Source organism: Oncorhynchus masou, chromosome 23 (genome assembly GCF_036934945.1).
Source record: "Oncorhynchus masou masou isolate Uvic2021 chromosome 23, UVic_Omas_1.1, whole genome shotgun sequence".
NCBI lineage: Eukaryota > Metazoa > Chordata > Actinopteri > Salmoniformes > Salmonidae > Oncorhynchus > Oncorhynchus masou.
The window spans coordinates 2,510,536-2,532,463 of record NC_088234.1 but is presented as its reverse complement, the minus strand read 5'-3'; the positions used below and the strand labels follow the sequence as shown (position 1 = coordinate 2,532,463).

The window sequence follows — 21,928 nt, the reverse complement described above, 5'->3', positions numbered from 1 at the left end:
AAGTTCATTAATTAGTTCCTGCAGCTGTGTAAAGACGTTGTTCAGGCTTCTAACTAGCTAGCAACACGAGCTAGCTAACGTTAGCATTATGCTACAGATTTAATGCAATGGAACTGGATAGTAGCAACACTTAGCTACATTACACAACAAACGCCATTCATGCCAATAAAATATATTTACAACATGTTGATGTGTATCCTTTTTCTAGATTGTTGGTTTTGAAAATGTACTTAAGTAAAAGTACAGCTTTTGAAAAATACAAAAAAAAAAGTACAAGTCCACCGAAAGCTACTCAATTACAGGAACGTGAGTAATTTGTTACTTCCACCCCTGGAACTCGGTAGTTGTAACTGAGGACAGATGATTTTTACAAGCCACGTGCTTCAGCCCTCGGCGGTCCCTTTCTGTGAGTTTGTGTGGCCTACCACTTCGCGGCATGTTGACTCTACCTTTCTCTCTGATACAATTAGTGTAATTTCTGCCATACTGCTCACACCTGTCTAGATAGTCAACAACTGAAAGTGAATATCACATATATTTTATATGATCAATGTTCTTGGGTCATTTCACATCGTAAATTGTTTCTAGTTGAAATATTTACTACAGCCTAGTTGTTGTCACATTCATTTCACGATTCACATTAGTGCTCGTATGTGTTTGAGGAAATTTGACAGGAAGTTAATGTCCATATCAGAACACTAGATGGAGCTAGATATCGCGAGATGGCATGAAGTTAATGTTCATATCAGAACACAAGACGGAACTAGATATCGCGAGATGATATTCAACTAGAAGTACTGTAAGTGAAAGTGAAAGTGAAAGTAAAGTGTGAAACTCCACCACCCTTTTCCCCCGTTATTTCTGGAACAGACGTCGTGTTACATTCTGTTCGTTGACAAATTAGTCATTCAACTGTTTTGGTTTATTTTCTAAACTCCTAATAGTTTTATTCACCAGTTACAAACAGCTTTACCTTGGAGTCAGACTTGTTTTGTTCATGAAATGAAGACCTTTCCGACCTCGTCGGTCTGGTGTTTTGGGATTCTGTTCATCAGTGTTTCATTGAAAACGACAGGTAGGACACAACATTATTCCTTCATTATTTAGCCTGTAGGCTATTTTATTATCTGAACATAATATTAATAAGAAAGAAACGGGGAGAATTGAAGTGCAGGATCATAACCGAGTGCATGAAATGTTGTGTTGTCTGATCAGACGGGGTAGTTTGGGTGTGGTGCTGTAGGGTGGCAGACAAAAACTATTTACACAGTACTTCGATACGGCAGTGACTGTTTCGCAGCAGGTTAGGAGAATTAGTTGAATTATTTAAAGGTTAGGAAAATGGTTCGTGAAAGTGCTCTCATAAAATGTTACGAAAATCGTAACTGTATCGAAGTGGCGTGAAAATAGTGTCCGCACAAGGTAGAGAACGGCGAAACTTGTTAGGCAGGAAGAGGAAGTGTCGCCATGTTTATGACTAAAAAGAGGAGACGTTTTACCATCTAAGTTGAAGAGACAAAGAATTCCTAACGTAAAACCTCAGGCCGCCATTACTGTGGTTACATTTTCAGTTCATGTATTTCCCTTCAAACCAACACACCTAAGAATTGTGCAGTGGATATACACAAATACGTGACTCGTTTCAGGAATTTTTATTTTATTTTTTACATTTACTTTGAATGACATTACATACCAGACATTTTTAGTAGAAGCTGTTTCATGTGTTTCTGTGACGATTCTATAACCATTTGGGATGTTGGAAGTTCTGTGCAACTTCCTTGGCCATTTACACCAAAACATAAAAGATAGTTTTTGACCTAATTGTCACATAACAGCTAGCCATTCATTATTGAAAATATAACTATCAAACCTGCGTTACAAAGACCCGCAGCTGAAGGTGTCCTGCTGCATGGTGGGAGTTATTTCCCCTCCCTTCCACTTCATGTCCACCCAGTCGTCTTTTCCATGGCAGGATCTTCTCATTTTGAAGTATTCTCTTTTTATGTAATTAATGAATGTAATTCTGATTAGTTATAGGCAAATTAATACACAGGCCACATTTGTATGCTGTTTACCTTATCAGCATAATCTAGTAGAGGTAATTTCCTTTATGCCCCATTCTACACACAGACTAAATTATAGGCACTGAGCCATTTTCATCTTCATATCAGTACCATTATAGATCATGGTAATGACCATAGAGATAAGTCTTTATATCAGTACCATTATAGATTAGGGTAATGACTAGAGATAGATATCAGATTATAGACTAGTAATGACTTTATATATCAGTACCATTATAGATTGATCCATAGAGATAGATTTCGTACCATTATAGATTAGTGTTCAGTGATCAGTAGACGGAGTGTTCAGTAGACGGAGTGTTCAGTAGACGGAGTGTTCAGTAGACGGTGTTCAGTGTTCAGTAGACCGGATGGAGTGTTCAGTAGACGGAGTGTTCAGTAGACGGAGTGTTCAGCAGATCGAGGGATCAGTGTGTTCAGTAGATGGAGTGTTCAGTAGACGGAGTGTTCAGCAGATCAAGGGATCAGTGTGTTCAGTAGATGGAGTGTTCGGCAGACGGAGTGTTCGGCAGACGGAGTGTTCAGCAGATGGAGTGTTCAGTAGATCGGGGATCAGTGTGTTCAGTAGATGGAGTGTTCAGTAGATGGAGTGTTCAGTAGATGGAATGTTAAAGATCATGTTGCTATAGGTTACTATTAAACTGTGTATGGTGCAATAGATGATAGGACACAAAACACACTGTTGACCAATTAGAAATAATCAAATAAAACAATCACCTAACAATCACATATCCCGTAAAAAAAAAAGTGTAATCATTCTTTGTATGATAACTAGTACAAAATATTTTGATAATTGTGCACATTTTCGCCCTAATTATTAATTTACAAAGTATAGATGACGGGAGTCTTATTCTGAAGAAATCCAGAAATATGTGACCCGGAAGTTCTTCTTGCTTCACAGCAGTCACAAGGCATTACCATATAGAATGACAGAGGCCTGTAATGGCCAATAGGCTGTTTAAGCATGTGCAGCACCATTTAGGGCTTCCACCATTTTCAAGGGGTCAAAGTAGTCAACTAGGTGGGGTTGTAGCCTCAATGGCACTGCCCATGCTGAAACAGATCAAATTAAATCAAGCTTTATTTATACAGCACATTTCAGACATGAAACACAATGTGCTTCACAGTAAAAAAAAAAAAAAGAAAGAGGAAAAAAAAAGAGGAAAATAAAAACTAAAATATTAGTTAATATTAATATTAATATTATTATTTACAGATTCAGCCCCCCTCAGGTTCTCTGGCAGGCTATTCCAGAGGCTGGGGGCATAATAGTAACTAGAGGCTGGGGGCATAATAGTAACTAGAGGCTGGGGGCATAATAGTAACTAGAGGCTGGGGGCATAATAGTAACTAGAGGCTGGGGGCATAATAGTAACTAGAGGCTGGGGGCATACTAGTAACTAAAGGCTGGGGGCATAATAGTAACTAGAGGCTGGGGGCATAATAGTAACTAGAGGCTGGGGGCATAATAGTAACTAGAGGCTGGGGGCATAATAGTAACTAGAGGCTGGGGGCATAATAGTAACTAGAGGCTGGGGGCATAATAGTAACTAGAGGCTGGGGGCATAATAGTAACTAGAGGCTGGGGGCATAATAGTAACTAGAGGCTGGGGGCATAATAGTAACTAGAGGCTGGGGCATAATAGTAACTAATGGCTGGGGGCATAATAGTAACTACAGGCTGGGGGCATAATAGTAACTAGAGGCTGGGGGCATAATAGTAACTAGAGGCTGGGGGCATACTAGTAACTAGAGGCTGGGGGCATAATAGTAACTAGAGGCTGGGGGCATAATAGTAACTAGAGGCTGGGGGCATAATAGTAACTAGAGGCTGGGGGCATAATAGTAACTACAGGCTGGGGGCATAATAGTAACTAATGGCTGGGGGCATAATAGTAACTAGAGGCTGGGGGCATACTAGTAACTAGAGGCTGGGGGCATACTAGTAACTACAGGCTGGGGGCATAATAGTAACTAGAGGCTGGGGGCATAATAGTAACTAGAGGCTGGGGGCATAATAGTAACTACAGGCTGGGGGCATACTAGTAACTAGAGGCTGGGGGCATAATAGTAACTAGAGGCTGGGGGCATAATAGTAACTAGAGGCTGGGGGCATAATAGTAACTAGAGGCTGGGGGCATAATAGTAACTAGAGGCTGGGGGCATAATAGTAACTAGAGGCTGGGGGCATAATAGTAACTGCAGGCTGGGGGCATAATAGTAACTAGAGGCTGGGGGCATAATAGTAACTAGAGGCTGAGGGCATAATAGTAACTAGAGGCTGGGGGCATAATAGTAACTAGAGGCTGGGGGCATAATAGTAACTACAGGCTGGGGGCATAATAGTAACTACAGGCTGGGGGCATAATAGTAACTAGAGGCTGGGGGCATAATAGTAACTAGAGGCTGGGGGCATAATAGTAACTAGAGGCTGGGGGCATAATAGTAACTAGAGGCTGGGGGCATAATAGTAACTAGAGGCTGGGGGCATAATAGTAACTACAGGCTGGGGGCATAATAGTAACTAGAGGCTGGGGGCATAATAGTAACTAGAGGCTGGGGGCATAATAGTAACTAGAGGCTGGGGGCATAATAGTAACTACAGGCTGGGGGCATACTAGTAACTACAGGCTGGGGGCATAATAGTAACTAGAGGCTGGGGGCATAATAGTAACTAGAGGCTGGGGACATACTAGTAACTAGAGGCTGGGGGCATAATAGTAACTAGAGGCTGGGGGCATAATAGTAACTAGAGGCTGGGGGCATAATAGTAACTAGAGGCTGGGGACATACTAGTAACTAGAGGCTGGGGGCATAATAGTAACTAGAGGCTGTGGGCATACTAGTAACTAGAGGCTGGGGCATACTAGTAACTAGAGGCTGGGGGCATACTAGTAACTAGAGGCTGGGGACATACTAGTAACTAGAGGCTGTGGGCATAATAGTAACTAGAGGCTGGGGGCATAATAGTAACTAGAGGCTGTGGGCATAATAGTAACTACAGGCTGGGGGCATACTAGTAACTAGAGGCTGGGGGCATAATAGTAACTAGAGGCTGTGGGCATAATAGTAACTAGAGGCTGGGGGCATAATAGTAACTAGAGGCTGTGGGCATAATAGTAACTAGAGGCTGGGGGCATAATAGTAACTAGAGGCTGGGGGCATAATAGTAACTAGAGGCTGTGGGCATAATAGTAACTACAGGCTTAGGGGCATACTAGTAACTAGAGGCTGGGGGCATAATAGTAACTAGAGGCTGGGGGCATAATAGTAACTAGAGGCTGGGGACATACTAGTAACTACAGGCTGGGGGCATAATAGTAACTAGAGGCTGGGGGCATAATAGTAACTAGAGGCTGTGGGCATAATAGTAACTACAGGCTGGGGGCATAATAGTAACTAGAGGCTGGGGGCATAATAGTAACTAGAGGCTGGGGCATAATAGTAACTAGAGGCTGGGGACATAATAGTAACTACAGGCTGGGGGCATAATAGTAACTAGAGGCTGGGGACATAATAGTAACTAGAGGCTGGGGGCATAATAGTAACTACAGGCTGGGGGCATAATAGTAACTAGAGGCTGGGGGCATAATAGTAACTACAGGCTGGGGGCATAATAGTAACTAGAGGCTGGGGACATACTAGTAACTAGAGGCTGGGGGCATAATAGTAACTACAGGCTGGGGGCATAATAGTAACTAGAGGCTGGGGGCATAATAGTAACTAGAGGCTGGGGGCATAATAGTAACTACAGGCTGGGGGCATAATAGTAACTAGAGGCTGGGGCATAATAGTAACTAGAGGCTGGGGACATAATAGTAACTACAGGCTGGGGGCATAATAGTAACTAGAGGCTGGGGGCATAATAGTAACTAGAGGCTGGGGGCATAATAGTAACTACAGGCTGGGGGCATAATAGTAACTACAGGCTGGGGGCATAATAGTAACTACAGGCTGGGGACATAATAGTAACTAGAGGCTGGGGGCATACTAGTAACTACAGGCTGGGGGCATAATAGTAACTAGAGGCTGGGGGCATAATAGTAACTACAGGCTGGGGGCATAATAGTAACTAGAGGCTGGGGACATAATAGTAACTACAGGCTGGGGGCATAATAGTAACTACAGGCTGGGGACATAATAGTAACTAGAGGCTGGGGGCATAATAGTAACTAGAGGCTGGGGGCATAATAGTAACTACAGGCTGGGGGCATAATAGTAACTACAGGCTGGGGACATACTAGTAACTAGAGGCTGGGGGCATAATAGTAACTAGAGGCTGGGGGCATAATAGTAACTACAGGCTGGGGGCATAATAGTAACTACAGGCTGGGGACATAATAGTAACTAGAGGCTGGGGGCATAATAGTAACTACAGGCTGGGGGCATAATAGTAACTAGAGGCTGGGGGCATAATAGTAACTAGAGGCTGGGGGCATAATAGTAACTAGAGGCTGGGGGCATAATAGGCTGGGGGCATAATAGTAACTAGAGGCTGGGGCATAATAGTAACTAGAGGCTGGGGGCATAATAGTAACTACAGGCTGGGGGCATAATAGTAACTAGAGGCTGGGGGCATACTAGTAACTACAGGCTGGGGGCATAATAGTAACTAGTATAATAGTAACTAGAGGCTGGGGGCATAATAGTAACTAGAGGCTGGGGGCATAATAGTAACTAGAGGCTGGGGACATAATAGTAACTACAGGCTGGGGGCATAATAGTAACTAGAGGCTGGGGGCATAATAGTAACAAGAGGCTGGGGGCATAATAGTAACTACAGGCTGGGGGCATAATAGTAACTAGAGGCTGGGGGCATAATAGTAACTACAGGCTGGGGGCATAATAGTAACTAGAGGCTGGGGGCATACTAGTAACTACTGGCTGGGGGCATAATAGTAACTAGAGGCTGGGGGCATAATAGTAACTAGAGGCTGGGGGCATAATAGTAACTACAGGCTGGGGGCATAATAGTAACTAGAGGCTGGGGACATAATAGTAACTACAGGCTGGGGGCATAATAGTAACTAGAGGCTGGGGGCATAATAGTAACTACAGGCTGGGGGCATAATAGTAACTACAGGCTGGGGGCATAATAGTAACTAGAGGCTGGGGGCATACTAGTAACTAGAGGCTGGGGACATAATAGTAACTACAGGCTGGGGGCATAATAGTAACTAGAGGCTGGGGGCATAATAGTAACTACAGGCTGGGGGCATAATAGTAACTAGAGGCTGGGGGCATACTAGTAACTAGAGGCTGGGGGCATAATAGTAACTACAGGCTGGGGGCATAATAGTAACTACAGGCTGGGGGCATAATAGTAACTAGAGGCTGTGGGCATAATAGTAACTACAGGCTGGGGACATAATAGTAACTAGAGGCTGGGGGCATAATAGTAACTAGAGGCTGGGGGCATACTAGTAACTAGAGGCTGGGGGCATAATAGTAACTACAGGCTGGGGGCATAATAGTAACTAGAGGCTGGGGGCATAATAGTAACTACAGGCTGGGGGCATAATAGTAACTAGAGGCTGGGGGCATAATAGTAACTAGAGGCTGGGGGCATAATAGTAACTACAGGCTGGGGGCATAATAGTAACTAGAGGCTGGGGGCATAATAGTAACTACAGGCTGGGGGCATAATAGTAACTAGAGGCTGGGGACATAATAGTAACTACAGGCTGGGGGCATAATAGTAACTAGAGGCTGGGGGCATAATAGTAACTACAGGCTGGGGGCATAATAGTAACTAGAGGCTGGGGGCATAATAGTAACTAGAGGCTGGGGTCATAATAGTAACTAGAGGCTGGGGGCATAATAGTAACTAGAGGCTGGGGGCATAATAGTAACTAGAGGCTGGGGGCATACTAGTAACTAAAGGCTGGGGGCATAATAGTAACTAGAGGCTGGGGGCATAATAGTAACTAGAGGCTGGGGGCATAATAGTAACTAGAGGCTGGGGGCATAATAGTAACTAGAGGCTGGGGGCATAATAGTAACTAGAGGCTGGGGGCATAATAGTAACTAGAGGCTGGGGACATACTAGTAACTACAGGCTGGGGGCATAATAGTAACTAGAGGCTGGGGGCATAATAGTAACTAGAGGCTGTGGGCATAATAGTAACTACAGGCTGGGGGCATAATAGTAACTAGAGGCTGGGGGCATAATAGTAACTAGAGGCTGTGGGCATAATAGTAACTAGAGGCTGGGGGCATACTAGTAACTACAGGCTGGGGGCATAATAGTAACTAGAGGCTGGGGCATAATAGTAACTAGAGGCTGGGGGCATACTAGTAACTAGAGGCTGGGGGCATAATAGTAACTAGAGGCTGGGGGCATAATAGTAACTAGAGGCTGGGGGCATAATAGTAACTAGAGGCTGGGGGCATAATAGTAACTAGAGGCTGGGGGCATAATAGTAACTACAGGCTGGGGGCATAATAGTAACTACAGGCTGGGGGCATAATAGTAACTAGAGGCTGGGGACATAATAGTAACTACAGGCTGGGGGCATAATAGTAACTAGAGGCTGGGGGCATAATAGTAACTAGAGGCTGGGGACATAATAGTAACTACAGGCTGGGGGCATAATAGTAACTAGAGGCTGGGGGCATAATAGTAACTAGAGGCTGGGGACATAATAGTAACTAGAGGCTGGGGGCATAATAGTAACTACAGGCTGGGGACATAATAGTAACTAGAGGCTGGGGGCATAATAGTAACTACAGGCTGGGGGCATAATAGTAACTACAGGCTGGGGGCATAATAGTAACTAGAGGCTGGGGGCATAATAGTAACTAGAGGCTGGGGGCATAATAGTAACTAGAGGCTGGGGGCATAATAGTAACTACAGGCTGGGGGCATACTAGTAACTACAGGCTGGGGGCATAATAGTAACTAGAGGCTGGGGGCATAATAGTAACTACAGGCTGGGGGCATAATAGTAACTAGAGGCTGGGGGCATAATAGTAACTACAGGCTGGGGGCATAATAGTAACTACAGGCTGGGGGCATAATAGTAACTACAGGCTGGGGGCATAATAGTAACTACAGGCTGGGGGCATAATAGTAACTACAGGCTGGGGGCATAATAGTAACTACAGGCTGGGGGCATAATAATAACTACAGGCTGGGGGCATAATAGTAACTAGAGGCTGGGGGCATAATAGTAACTAGAGGCTGGGGGCATAATAGTAACTACAGGCTGGGGGCATAATAGTAACTACAGGCTGGGGGCATAATAGTAACTACAGGCTGGGGACATAATAGTAACTAGAGGCTGGGGGCATAATAGTAACTAGAGGCTGGGGGCATAATAGTAACTACAGGCTGGGGGCATAATAGTAACTAGAGGCTGTGGGCATAATAGTAACTACAGGCTGGGGGCATAATAGTAACTAGAGGCTGGGGGCATACTAGTAACTAGAGGCTGGGGGCATAATAGTAACTAGAGGCTGTGGGCATAATAGTAACTACAGGCTGGGGACATAATAGTAACTAGAGGCTGGGGGCATAATAGTAACTAGAGGCTGGGGGCATACTAGTAACTAGAGGCTGGGGGCATAATAGTAACTACAGGCTGGGGGCATAATAGTAACTAGAGGCTGGGGGCATAATAGTAACTACAGGCTGGGGGCATAATAGTAACTAGAGGCTGGGGGCATAATAGTAACTAGAGGCTGGGGGCATAATAGTAACTAGAGGCTGGGGACATAATAGTAACTACAGGCTGGGGGCATAATAGTAACTAGAGGCTGGGGGCATAATAGTAACTAGAGGCTGGGGGCATAATAGTAACTAGAGGCTGGGGACATACTAGTAACTAGAGGCTGGGGGCATAATAGTAACTACAGGCTGGGGGCATAATAGTAACTAGAGGCTGGGGGCATAATAGTAACTACAGGCTGGGGCATAATAGTAACTACAGGCTGGGGGCATAATAGTAACTAGAGGCTGGGGACATACTAGTAACTAGAGGCTGGGGGCATAATAGTAACTACAGGCTGGGGGCATAATAGTAACTAGAGGCTGGGGACATAATAGTAACTACAGGCTGGGGGCATAATAGTAACTACAGGCTGGGGGCATAATAGTAACTAGAGGCTGGGGGCATAATAGTAACTACAGGCTGGGGGCATAATAGTAACTAGAGGCTGGGGGCATAATAGTAACTACAGGCTGGGGGCATAATAGTAACTAATGGCTGGGGGCATAATAGTAACTAGAGGCTGGGGGCATAATAGTAACTAATGGCTGGGGGCATAATAGTAACTAGAGGCTGGGGGCATAATAGTAACTAGAGGCTGGGGGCATAATAGTAACTAGAGGCTGGGGGCATACTAGTAACTAGAGGCTGGGGGCATACTAGTAACTAGAGGCTGGGGGCATACTAGTAACTAGAGGCTGGGGGCATAATAGTAACTAGAGGCTGGGGGCATAATAGTAACTACAGGCTGGGGGCATAATAGTAACTAATGGCTGGGGGCATAATAGTAACTAGAGGCTGGGGCATAATAGTAACTAGAGGCTGGGGGCATAATAGTAACTAATGGCTGGGGGCATACTAGTAACTAGAGGCTGGGGGCATACTAGTAACTAGAGGCTGGGGCATAATAGTAACTAGAGGCTGGGGGCATACTAGTAACTAGAGGCTGGGGGCATAATAGTAACTAGAGGCTGGGGGCATAATAGTAACTAGAGGCTGGGGGCATAATAGTAACTAGAGGCTGGGGGCATAATAGTAACTAGAGGCTGGGGGCATAATAGTAACTAGAGGCTGGGGGCATAATAGTAACTAGAGGCTGGGGGCATAATAGTAACTAGAGGCTGGGGGCATAATAGTAACTAGAGGCTGGGGGCATAATAGTAACTAGAGGCTGGGGGCATAATAGTAACTAATGGCTGGGGGCATAATAGTAACTAGAGGCTGGGGGCATACTAGTAACTAGAGGCTGGGGGCATACTAGTAACTACAGGCTGGGGGCATAATAGTAACTAGAGGCTGGGGGCATAATAGTAACTACAGGCTGGGGGCATACTAGTAACTAGAGGCTGGGGGCATAATAGTAACTAGAGGCTGGGGGCATAATAGTAACTAGAGGCTGGGGGCATAATAGTAACTAGAGGCTGGGGGCATAATAGTAACTACAGGCTGGGGGCATAATAGTAACTACAGGCTGGGGGCATAATAGTAACTAGAGGCTGGGGGCATAATAGTAACTAGAGGCTGGGGGCATAATAGTAACTACAGGCTGGGGGCATAATAGTAACTAGAGGCTGGGGACATACTAGTAACTAGAGGCTGGGGGCATAATAGTAACTAGAGGCTGGGGGCATAATAGTAACTAGAGGCTGGGGGCATAATAGTAACTAGAGGCTGGGGGCATAATAGTAACTAGAGGCTGGGGGCATAATAGTAACTAGAGGCTGGGGGCATAATAGTAACTAGAGGCTGGGGGCATAATAGTAACTAGAGGCTGGGGGCATAATAGTAACTACAGGCTGGGGGCATAATAGTAACTACAGGCTGGGGGCATAATAGTAACTAGAGGCTGGGGGCATACTAGTAACTAGAGGCTGGGGGCATAATAGTAACTAGAGGCTGAGGGCATAATAGTAACTAGAGGCTGGGGGCATACTAGTAACTACAGGCTGGGGGCATAATAGTAACTACAGGCTGGGGGCATAATAGTAACTACAGGCTGGGGGCATAATAGTAACTAGAGGCTGGGGGGGCATAATAGTAACTAGAGGCTGGGGGCATAATAGTAACTAGAGGCTGGGGGCATAATAGTAACTAGAGGCTGGGGGCATAATAGTAACTACAGGCTGGGGGCATAATAGTAACTAGAGGCTGGGGGCATAATAGTAACTAGAGGCTGGGGGCATAATAGTAACTAGAGGCTGGGGGCATACTAGTAACTAGAGGCTGGGGGCATAATAGTAACTAGAGGCTGGGGGCATAATAGTAACTAGAGGCTGGGGCATAATAGTAACTAGAGGCTGGGGGCATAATAGTAACTACAGGCTGGGGGCATAATAGTAACTAGAGGCTGGGGGCATAATAGTAACTAGAGGCTGGGGGCATAATAGTAACTAGAGGCTGGGGGCATACTAGTAACTAGAGGCTGGGGGCATAATAGTAACTAGAGGCTGGGGGCATACTAGTAACTAGAGGCTGGGGGCATAATAGTAACTACAGGCTGGGGGCATAATAGTAACTAGAGGCTGGGGGCATAATAGTAACTAGAGGCTGGGGGCATAATAGTAACTAGAGGCTGGGGGCATAATAGTAACTAGAGGCTGGGGGCATAATAGTAACTAGAGGCTGGGGGCATAATAGTAACTAGAGGCTGGGGGCATAATAGTAACTACAGGCTGGGGGCATAATAGTAACTAGAGGCTGGGGGCATAATAGTAACTAGAGGCTGGGGGCATAATAGTAACTAGAGGCTGGGGGCATAATAGTAACTAGAGGCTGGGGGCATAATAGTAACTAGAGGCTGGGGGCATAATAGTAACTAGAGGCTGGGGGCATAATAGTAACTAGAGGCTGGGGGCATACTAGTAACTAGAGGCTGGGGGCATACTAGTAACTAGAGGCTGGGGCATACTAGTAACTAGAGGCTGGGGGCATACTAGTAACTAGAGGCTGGGGGCATAATAGTAACTAGAGGCTGTGGGCATAATAGTAACTAGAGGCTGGGGACATACTAGTAACTAGAGGCTGGGGGCATAATAGTAATTAGAGGCTGGGGGCATAATAGTAACTAGAGGCTGGGGGCATAATAGTAACTAATGGCTGTGGGCATACTAGTAACTACAGGCTGGGGGCATAATAGTAACTAGAGGCTGGGGGCATAATAGTAACTAGAGGCTGTGGGCATACTAGTAACTACAGGCTGGGGGCATAATAGTAACTAGAGGCTGGGGGCATAATAGTAACTAGAGGCTGGGGGCATAATAGTAACTAGAGGCTGGGGGCATAATAGTAACTACAGGCTGGGGGCATAATAGTAACTAGAGGCTGGGGGCATACTAGTAACTAGAGGCTGGGGGCATACTAGTAACTAGAGGCTGTGGGCATACTAGTAACTACAGGCTGGGGGCATAATAGTAACTAGAGGCTGGGGACATAATAGTAACTAGAGGCTGTCTCTCCATGCCTCTTGGTCCTAGGCTTTGGGATAGTTAAAATGCCAGTACCTTAAAACCGGTGTAATGTGTTCTCTGTCTGGTCTTGGTCAGTACCCTGCAGCATTCTGTATGTTTTGTAGTACAGAGACCTTAAAACCGGTGTAATGTGTTCTCCGTCTGGTCTTGGTCAGTACCCTGCAGCATTCTGTGTGTTTTACAGTACATGATCTATAACAGAGGATGACGATATGTCACAGCTATAAAGAGGAATCCTCTTTAATGGTAATCTAATCTATAATGGTACTGATATAAAGATGAATCCTCTATCTCTATAGTCATTACCCTAATCTATAATGGTACTGATATAAAGACCTATCTCTATAGTCATTACCCTAATCTATAATGGTACTGATATAAAGACCTATCTCTATAGTCATTACCCTAATCTATAATGGTACTGATATAAAGACCTACCTCTATAGTCATTACCCTAATCTATAATGGTACTGATATAAAGACCTATCTCTATAGTCATTACCATGATCTATAATGGTACTGATATAAAGACTGATATAACTACCAGTCTGTCTATCCACCATTCATAGTGACAATATAGACTACCAATCTGTCTATCCTGTCCTCTCGCCACCATTCATAGTGACAATATAGACTACCAGTCTGTCTATCCACCATTCATAGTGACAATATAGACTACCAGTCTGTCTATCCACCATTCATAGTGACAATATAGACTACCAGTCTGTCTATCCACCAAGGGGTCTCCCAGAAGGCCATGAGTTGGTCATGCACGTGGCCGTGAGAGCGACCTGCTTTCCATTGCATTTCTAAAGACAAAGGAATTCTCCGGTTGGAACATTATTGAAGATTTAAAAACATCCTAAAGATTGATTCTATTTTTTGACATGTTTCTACGAACTGTAATATGACTTTTATTCTGAACTTTTGCCTGACCTGCCCGTCGTCGTGAGTTTGGATTTGTGAACTGAACGCGTGAACCAAAAGGAGGTATTTGTACATAAATTATGGACTATATCGAACAAAACATAAATTTATTGTGGAACTGGGATTCCTGGGAGTCCATTCTGATGAAGATCATCAAAGGTAAGTGAATATTTCTGACTTCTGTTGACTCCACAACATGGCGGATATCTGAAAGGCTTGTTTTTGTGTCTTAGCGCTGTACTCAGATTATTGCATGGTGTGCTTTTTCCGTAAAGGTTTTTTGAAATCTGACACAGCGGTTGCATTAAGGAGAAGTATATCTCTAATTCTGTGCATAACACTTGTATCTTATATTAAAGTTTATGATGACTATTTCTGTAAATTGATGTGGCTCTATTTCTGCTTTTTGTGACTCCTCTCTTTGGCTGGAAAAATGGAGGTGTTTTGTGAGTAGGTGCAGACCTAACATAATCGCATGGTATGCTTTTTCGTAAAGCCTTTTTGAAATCGGACACTGTGGTGGGATTAACAACAAGTTTATCTTTAAAATGGTGTATAATAATGTTTGAGGAAATGTAATTATGAGAACACTGTTATTTGAATTTGGCGCCCTGCACTTTCACTGGATGCTGGTCAGGTGGGACGTTAGCGTTAGAGAAGTTAACACCCCGGCCGTCCCAGAATCTACGCTAAATGCCCTCAATCTCACACAAAATCATCAAGGAATTTACCAGGTACAACCCCAAATCCGTAACCATGGGCACCGTCTTGGATATCATCCTGACAAACCTGCCCTCTAACTACACCTCTGCTGTTTTCAAACAGGATCTCAGTGATCATTGCCTCATTGCCTGCGTCCGTAAGGGATCTGCGGTCAAACGACCACCCCTCATCACTGTCAAATGCTCCCAAAACACTTCCGCGAGCAGGCCTTTCTAATCGACCTGGCCCGGGTATCCTGGAAGGATATTGACCTCATTCAGTAGAGGTAGAGGATGCCTGGTTATTCTTTAAAGGTGGTTTCCTTACCATCTTAAATAAGCATGCCCCATTCAAAAAATGTACAACCAGGAACAGATTTAGTCCTTTGTTCTCTCCAGACCTGTCTGCCCCTGACCAGCTCAAAGACATCCTGTGGCGTTCTGCATTAGCATGGAATAGCCCCCGTGATTTGCAATTTTTCAGGGAAGTTTGGAACCAATATAAACAGGCAGTTAGGAAAGCTAAGGCTAGCTTTTTCAAACAGAAATTTTCATCCTGTAGCACAAACTCCAAAAAGTTCTGGGACACTGTAAAGTCCATGGAGAATAAGAGCACCTCCTCCCAGCTGCCCACTGCACTGAGGCTAGAAAACACTGTCACCACCGATAAATGCATGATAATTGAGAATTTCAATAAGCATTTCTCTACGGCTGGCCATGCTTTCCACCTGGCTACCCCTACCTCGGTCAAAAACCCTGCATCCCCCACAGCAACTTGCCCAAGCCTCCCCCATTTTTTTTCCACCCAAATCCAGATAGCTGATGTTCTGAAAGAGCTGCAAAATCTGGACCCTACAAATCGGCCGGACTAGACAATCTGGACCCTCTTTCTAAAATGATCCGCCGAAATTGTTGCAACCCCTATTACTAGCCTGTTCAACCTCTCTTTCATATCGTTTGAGATTCCCAAAAATTGGAAAGCTGCCGCTGTCAACCCCCTCTTCAAAGAGGGAGACACTAGACCCAAACTGCTACAGACCTATATCTAACCTACCCTGCTTTTCTAAGGTCTTCGAAAGCCAAGTTAACAAACAGATTACAGACCATTTCGAATCCCGCCGTACCTTCTCCGCTATACAATCTGGTTTCCGAGCTGGTCATGGGTGCACCTTAGCCACGCTCATAACTGCCATTGATAAAGGACAGTACTCTGCAGCTGTCTTCATCAACCTGGCCAAGGCTTTCGACTCTGTCAATCACAGCATTCTTATCGGCAGACTCAGCAGCCTTGGTTTCTCAAATGACTGCCTCGCCTGGTTCACCAACTACTTCTCAGATAGAGTTCAGTGTGTCAAATCGGAGGGCCTGTTGTCCGGACCTCTGCCAGTCTCTATGGGGGTGCCACAGGGTTAAATTCTCCGGCAGACTCTTTTCTCTGTAAACATCAATGATGTCGCTCTTGCTGCTAGTGATTCTCTGATCCACCTCTATGCAGACGACACCATTTGTATACTTCTGGCCCTTCTTTGGACACTGTGTTAACTAACCTCCAGACGAGCTTCAATGCCATACAACACTCCTTCCGTGGCCTCCAACTTCTCTTAAATGCAAGTAAAACTAAATGCATGCTCTTCAACCGATCGCTGCCCACACCTCGCCGCCTGTCCAGCATCGCTACCCTGGACGGTTCTGACTTAGAATACGTGGATAACTACAAATACCTAGGTGTCTGGTTAGACTGTAACCTGTCCTTCCAGACTCACATTAAGCATCTCCAATCCAAAGTTAAATCTAGAATTGGCTTCCTATTTCGCAACAAAGCCTCCTTCACTCATGCTGCCAAACTTACCCTTGTAAAACTTGACTATCCGACTGATCTTTGACTTTGGCGATGTCATTTACAAAATGTCACATTAATGTCTTGAATCGTGTAGTCTACACTGTCACACAAAATTCCCTCAGAATTGTTATCCCGTATCTGGGTATTTTTTCACCCTAGGCATGTCTATACGCTTTCCCTCCATGGTAGTCATTCATACCTGTGTGTGAATCCTTTATCTTATAACCTGTTGTTGCTAGCCTGAGCATAGCTTTCACCTGGATTCACCTGGTCAGTCTGTGATGGAAAGAGCAGGTGTTCATAATGTTTTGTATACTCAGTGAAATGTTGCTAATGGCAGCCTGCAGTACCCCAGTTGGCCTTCAACTTGAGTTACTTAATGAGAGGGGGCAGCACTGAGCTAGTGTGTAACGTCACTTCCTGGAGTAGCTCAAACTGTCTACATAAATCTCCCACATGAGACGCCAGCTTAAATGACTATATTTAGCTTCAATGCTGTTGAGTCTTCACATAGGAATGAATGGTGTCATAATGGACCAGAATCCATGGAGCAACAGGAAGTTACCAGTTGTCTTTAACTGTGTGTCATTTGTTTTTCTCCAGGGTCGTCTGAGGTTCAGGTTGTTGGACCGGCTGACCCAGTCGTTGCCTTAATTGGTGATGACGTCATTCTACCATGTTCCCTGAAACCCAATGTCAGTGCTGAGGACATGGTAGTGAGGTGGACAAGATTGAACCCGACAGCAGAAAACGTCCACCTTTACCGTCAAGGAAGAGACTCCAATGAGGATCAGTCTCCATCCTACAAGGGAAGGATATTAATGTTTCATGAAGAACTGAAGAACGGCAACGTCTCCTTAAAGCTGAACAGAGTGACTCTCTCTGATGCTGGAAGCTACAGGTGCTTCATCCCAACACTGACCAGCCGGGTGAAGGAAACCTCCGTTCAACTCATTGTTGGTGAGTCATGAACACTGGAGATGTGATCAGAGGTTGTTTTGGTAAATCTGGCTGTTTTATGTTTTTGCACAAAAATAATCTTAATGTTGATAGCCAATTATGGAAAATAAGAAACAGGATTTTTAATATATATACATATATTTTGATGGCTATATATAATACAAATGGAGGTGAGGCCGATGGAAATGCATTTGGTCTACTTCTGTTCTGTAAATGGTGTGTGCTCTTTTCAAAGGATGGATCCCAGTCGGTATACAGGGGGTCGAGGGTGGTCTGCCGGGCATTGGGATGACAAACCAACTCGGGATGAGGAGGGCTTTTAGCGGGTGGAATAGTGGGGACCAATTGGAGGTTTACTTAGTAGCAATGCAAATATCATGGTACAGCCATATAGACACTCAATCATCATGTTACTTTTTAATGGTACGTTTACAAACATATTTTTTGATAAATTTAATTGAAAGTTGAGTCTCATTATGGTAAGTGGTGAAATAAGTATAGCCAGTTATAATTATAATGGCTTAGCAGATAATAAGAAAAGACGATCAGTATTTACCTGGCTAAAGGAGAAGGAATATAATATCTATTGTTTACAGGAAACTCATTCAAAAAGTTTAGATGAAGTTTTGTGGAAAAAGGACTGGGGGGATATATTTAAGTTTTGTGGAAAAGGATGAAATATACTTCTCCCATGGGCAAAGAAATGCAAAAGGGTTGATGATGGGGCGACAGGTAGCCTAGTGGTTAGAGTGTAGGGGCGGCAGGTAGCCTAGTGGTTAGAGTGTAGGGGCGACAGGGTAGCCTAGTGGTTAGAGTGTAGAGGCGGCAGGTAGCCTAGTGGTTAGAGTGTAGGGGCGACAGGGTGGCCTAGTGGTGAGAGTGTAGGGGCGGCAGGTAGCCTAGTGGTTAGAGTGTAGGGGCGGCAGGTAGCCTAGTGGTTAGAGTGTAGAGGAGGCAGGTAGCCTAGTGGTTAGAGTGTAGGGGCGGCAGGTAGCCTAGTGGTTAGAGTTTAGGGGCGGCAGGTAGCCTAGTGGTTAGAGTGTAGGGGCGGCAGGTAGCCTAGTGGTGAGAGTGTAGGGGCGACAGGGTGGCCTAGTGGTGAGAGTGTAGGGGCGGCAGGTAGCCTAGTGGTGAGAGTGTAGGGGCGACAGGGTGGCCTAGTGGTGAGAGTGTAGGGGCGGCAGGTAGCCTAGTGGTGAGAGTGTAGGGGCGACAGGGTGGCCTAGTGGTGAGAGTGTAGAGGAGGCAGGTAGCCTAGTGGTTAGAGTGTAGGGGCGACAGGGTGGCCTAGTGGTGAGAGTGTAGGGGCGGCAGGTAGCCTAGTGGTGAGAGTGTAGGGGCGACAGGGTAGCCTAGTGGTTAGAGTGTAGAGGAGGCAGGTAGCCTAGTGGTTAGAGTGTAGGGGCGACAGGGTGGCCTAGTGGTGAGAGTGTAGGGGCGGCAGGTAGCCTAGTGGTTAGAGTGTAGAGGCGGCAGGTAGCCTAGTGGTTAGAGTGTAGAGGAGGCAGGTAGCCTAGTGGTTAGAGTGTAGTGGCGGCAGGTAGCCTAGTGGTTAGAGTTTAGGGGCGGCAGGTAGCCTAGTGGTTAGAGTGTAGGGGCGGCAGGTAGCCTAGTGGTTAGAGTGTAGGGGCGGCAGGTAGCCTAGTGGTTAGAGTGTAGGGGCGGCAGGTAGCCTAGTGGTTAGAGTGTAGGGGCGGCAGGTAGCCTAGTGGTTAGAGTGTAGGGCGGCAGATAGCCTAGTGGTTAGAGTGTAGGGGCGGCAGGTAGCCTAGTGGTTAGAGTGTAGGGGCGGCAGGTAGCCTAGTGGTTAGAGTGTAGTGGCGGCAGGTAGCCTAGTGGTTAGAGTGTAGGGGCGGCAGGTAGCCTAGTGGTTAGAGTGTAGAGGCGGTAGTGTAGCCTAGTGGTTAGAGTGTAGTGGCGGCAGGTAGCCTAGTGGTTAGAGTGTAGGGGCGGCAGGTAGCCTAGTGGTTAGAGTGTAGTGGCGGCAGGTAGCCTAGTGGTTAGAGTGTAGGGGCGACAGGTAGCCTAGTGGTTAGAGTGTAGAGGCGGTAGTGTAGCCTAGTGGTTAGAGTGTAGTGGCGGCAGGTAGCCTAGTGGTTAGAGTGTAGGGGCGGCAGGTAGCCTAGTGGTTAGAGTGTAGAGGCGGCAGGTAGCCTAGTGGTTAGAGTGTAGAGGCGGTAGGGTAGCCTAGTGGTTAGAGCGTTGGACTAGTAACCAAAAGGTTGCAAGATCAAATCCCTGAGCTGACAAGGTAAAAATCTGTTGTTCTGCCCCTGAACAGGCAGTTAACCCACTGTTCCCCGTCATAACTGACTTGACAAGTTAAATGAAGGTATAATTTTTTTATTTTTATTTACAGTAATTTTTATCCAAATGTGGAAATTGTCCAAACAGATCCTCAAGGTAGATGGAATATTTTAAACATATATGGCTTATTAACCTGTCTGAATAATGATGATCCAAGCTTCTTTGAAAATATATAAGAATTGATCAACTCTACAAGCAACACTAGACGCTATTATTATGGTGGGAGATTTTAATACGGTCTTGAATACCTCTATGGACCGGTAAAGGAAATCACACTACAATATATCACCCTCAGGCACTTACGAAAATCATGAATGTCATGGATATATTGGAATTAGTGGAGTATGGAGTCTTAAATACCTAGTGAGATATTCATGGCGGAGGCTTAATCAATCATCTTGACTACTTTCTATTTCTCACCAAATGTTTGGAAAGTGTTGATAGGGGACAGAATGCTGTCGGATCGTCACATAATTGGCATATATATTACTCTTACAGAATTTCCACATGGGCGAGGATATTGGAAATTTAATCAAAGCCTACTAGATGATAAATTGTTTAGAAAATAGGACAGAAGAATTTATAACTGACTTTTTCAAACATAACAGGTACAGCAGATCCCCTTAGTGTATAGGACACTTTTAAATGTGTCTTTAGAGGCCCTGCAATTCAGTACTCATCTATAAAACTAAAGCAATTTAGATCAATAGAGTCCATATTAACAAAGGCAATTGAAGGACTAACAGTACAGTTAGATAGCAATAAAAACGGTACTATAGAGGCACAGAATAAGTTAGAGGGAAAACAAAAAGAAATGGAGGAACTTATTCAAGAAAGATCTAGTGTAATGTATTATAAAAAATAAAGCCAACTGGATGGAATATGGGGAAAATGCAAAATGCTTGGAGCATAGAATTGAAAAGGTCAGATATTATTCATCCTAATCAGACAGGTTTTTTTTACATTGGAGATATATAAGACAAGTACTGGAAACAATAGAACACTATGAAATATCGGGGACACCAGGCCTGGTTTTCATAGCTGATTTAGAAAAGGCTTTTGATAAAGTACAACTGGAGTTTATATTTAAATGCTTGGAATATTTCAATTTTGGGGAATCTCTTATAAAATGTGTTAAAGTTATGTATAGGAACCCTAGGTGTAAAATAGTAAGTAATGGCTACATCTTAGAAAGTTGAAAACTATCTAGAGGAGTAAAACAAGGTTGTCCCCTATCGACATATCATCATTCCTTCCTCTGTTAGAGATCATGTATTCAGCTGGTCTTCCTCCTCATCATGTATTCAGCTGGTCTTCCTCCCTCATCATGTATTCAGCTGGTCTTCCTCCCTCATCATGTATTCAGCTGGTCTTCCTCCCTCATGTATTCAGCTGGTCTTCCTCCCTCATCATGTATTCAGCTGGTCTTCCTCCCTCATCATGTATTCAGCTGGTCTTTCAGCACACAGCCTTCACAACACACTCCTCACACATCAAAACCTCCCACACTGTTACACTGCTGTGTCCCAATATTCCTACTACCTGCTGTTTTCTCACTGCTGTGTCCCAATATTCCCAATATTCCTACTACCTGCTGTTTACTCACTGTCTGTGTCCCAATATTCCTAGGTGCTGTATCTCAGCCAGTGATCTCTGTTGATGGAACTAAAGACTGGGGGTGGTCCTGAAGTGTGAGTCTGGAGGCTGGTTTCCTGAACCTCAGATGGAGTGGCTGGACAGTTCTGGAACCTTCCTCCCTGCTGATGGACCTCCAGAGAGACACAGAGACTCAGAGGACCTCTACGCTGTGAGACAACATGTCACTGTGAACAAGACTGACACCAACAGGTTCACCTGTAGAGTTAACCAGACGGAGATCAACCACCTGAAGGAGACTGAGATTCATGTCCCAGGTGAGGTCTTCATTGGTTAA

General features: G+C 44.9%; 1 pseudogene; it reads left to right on the top strand.

Annotated features, from left to right (window-relative positions):
• The first annotated feature begins 815 nt into the window (after positions 1 to 815).
• LOC135510169 (butyrophilin subfamily 1 member A1-like) lies at positions 816 to 21,928 on the top strand (annotated as a pseudogene).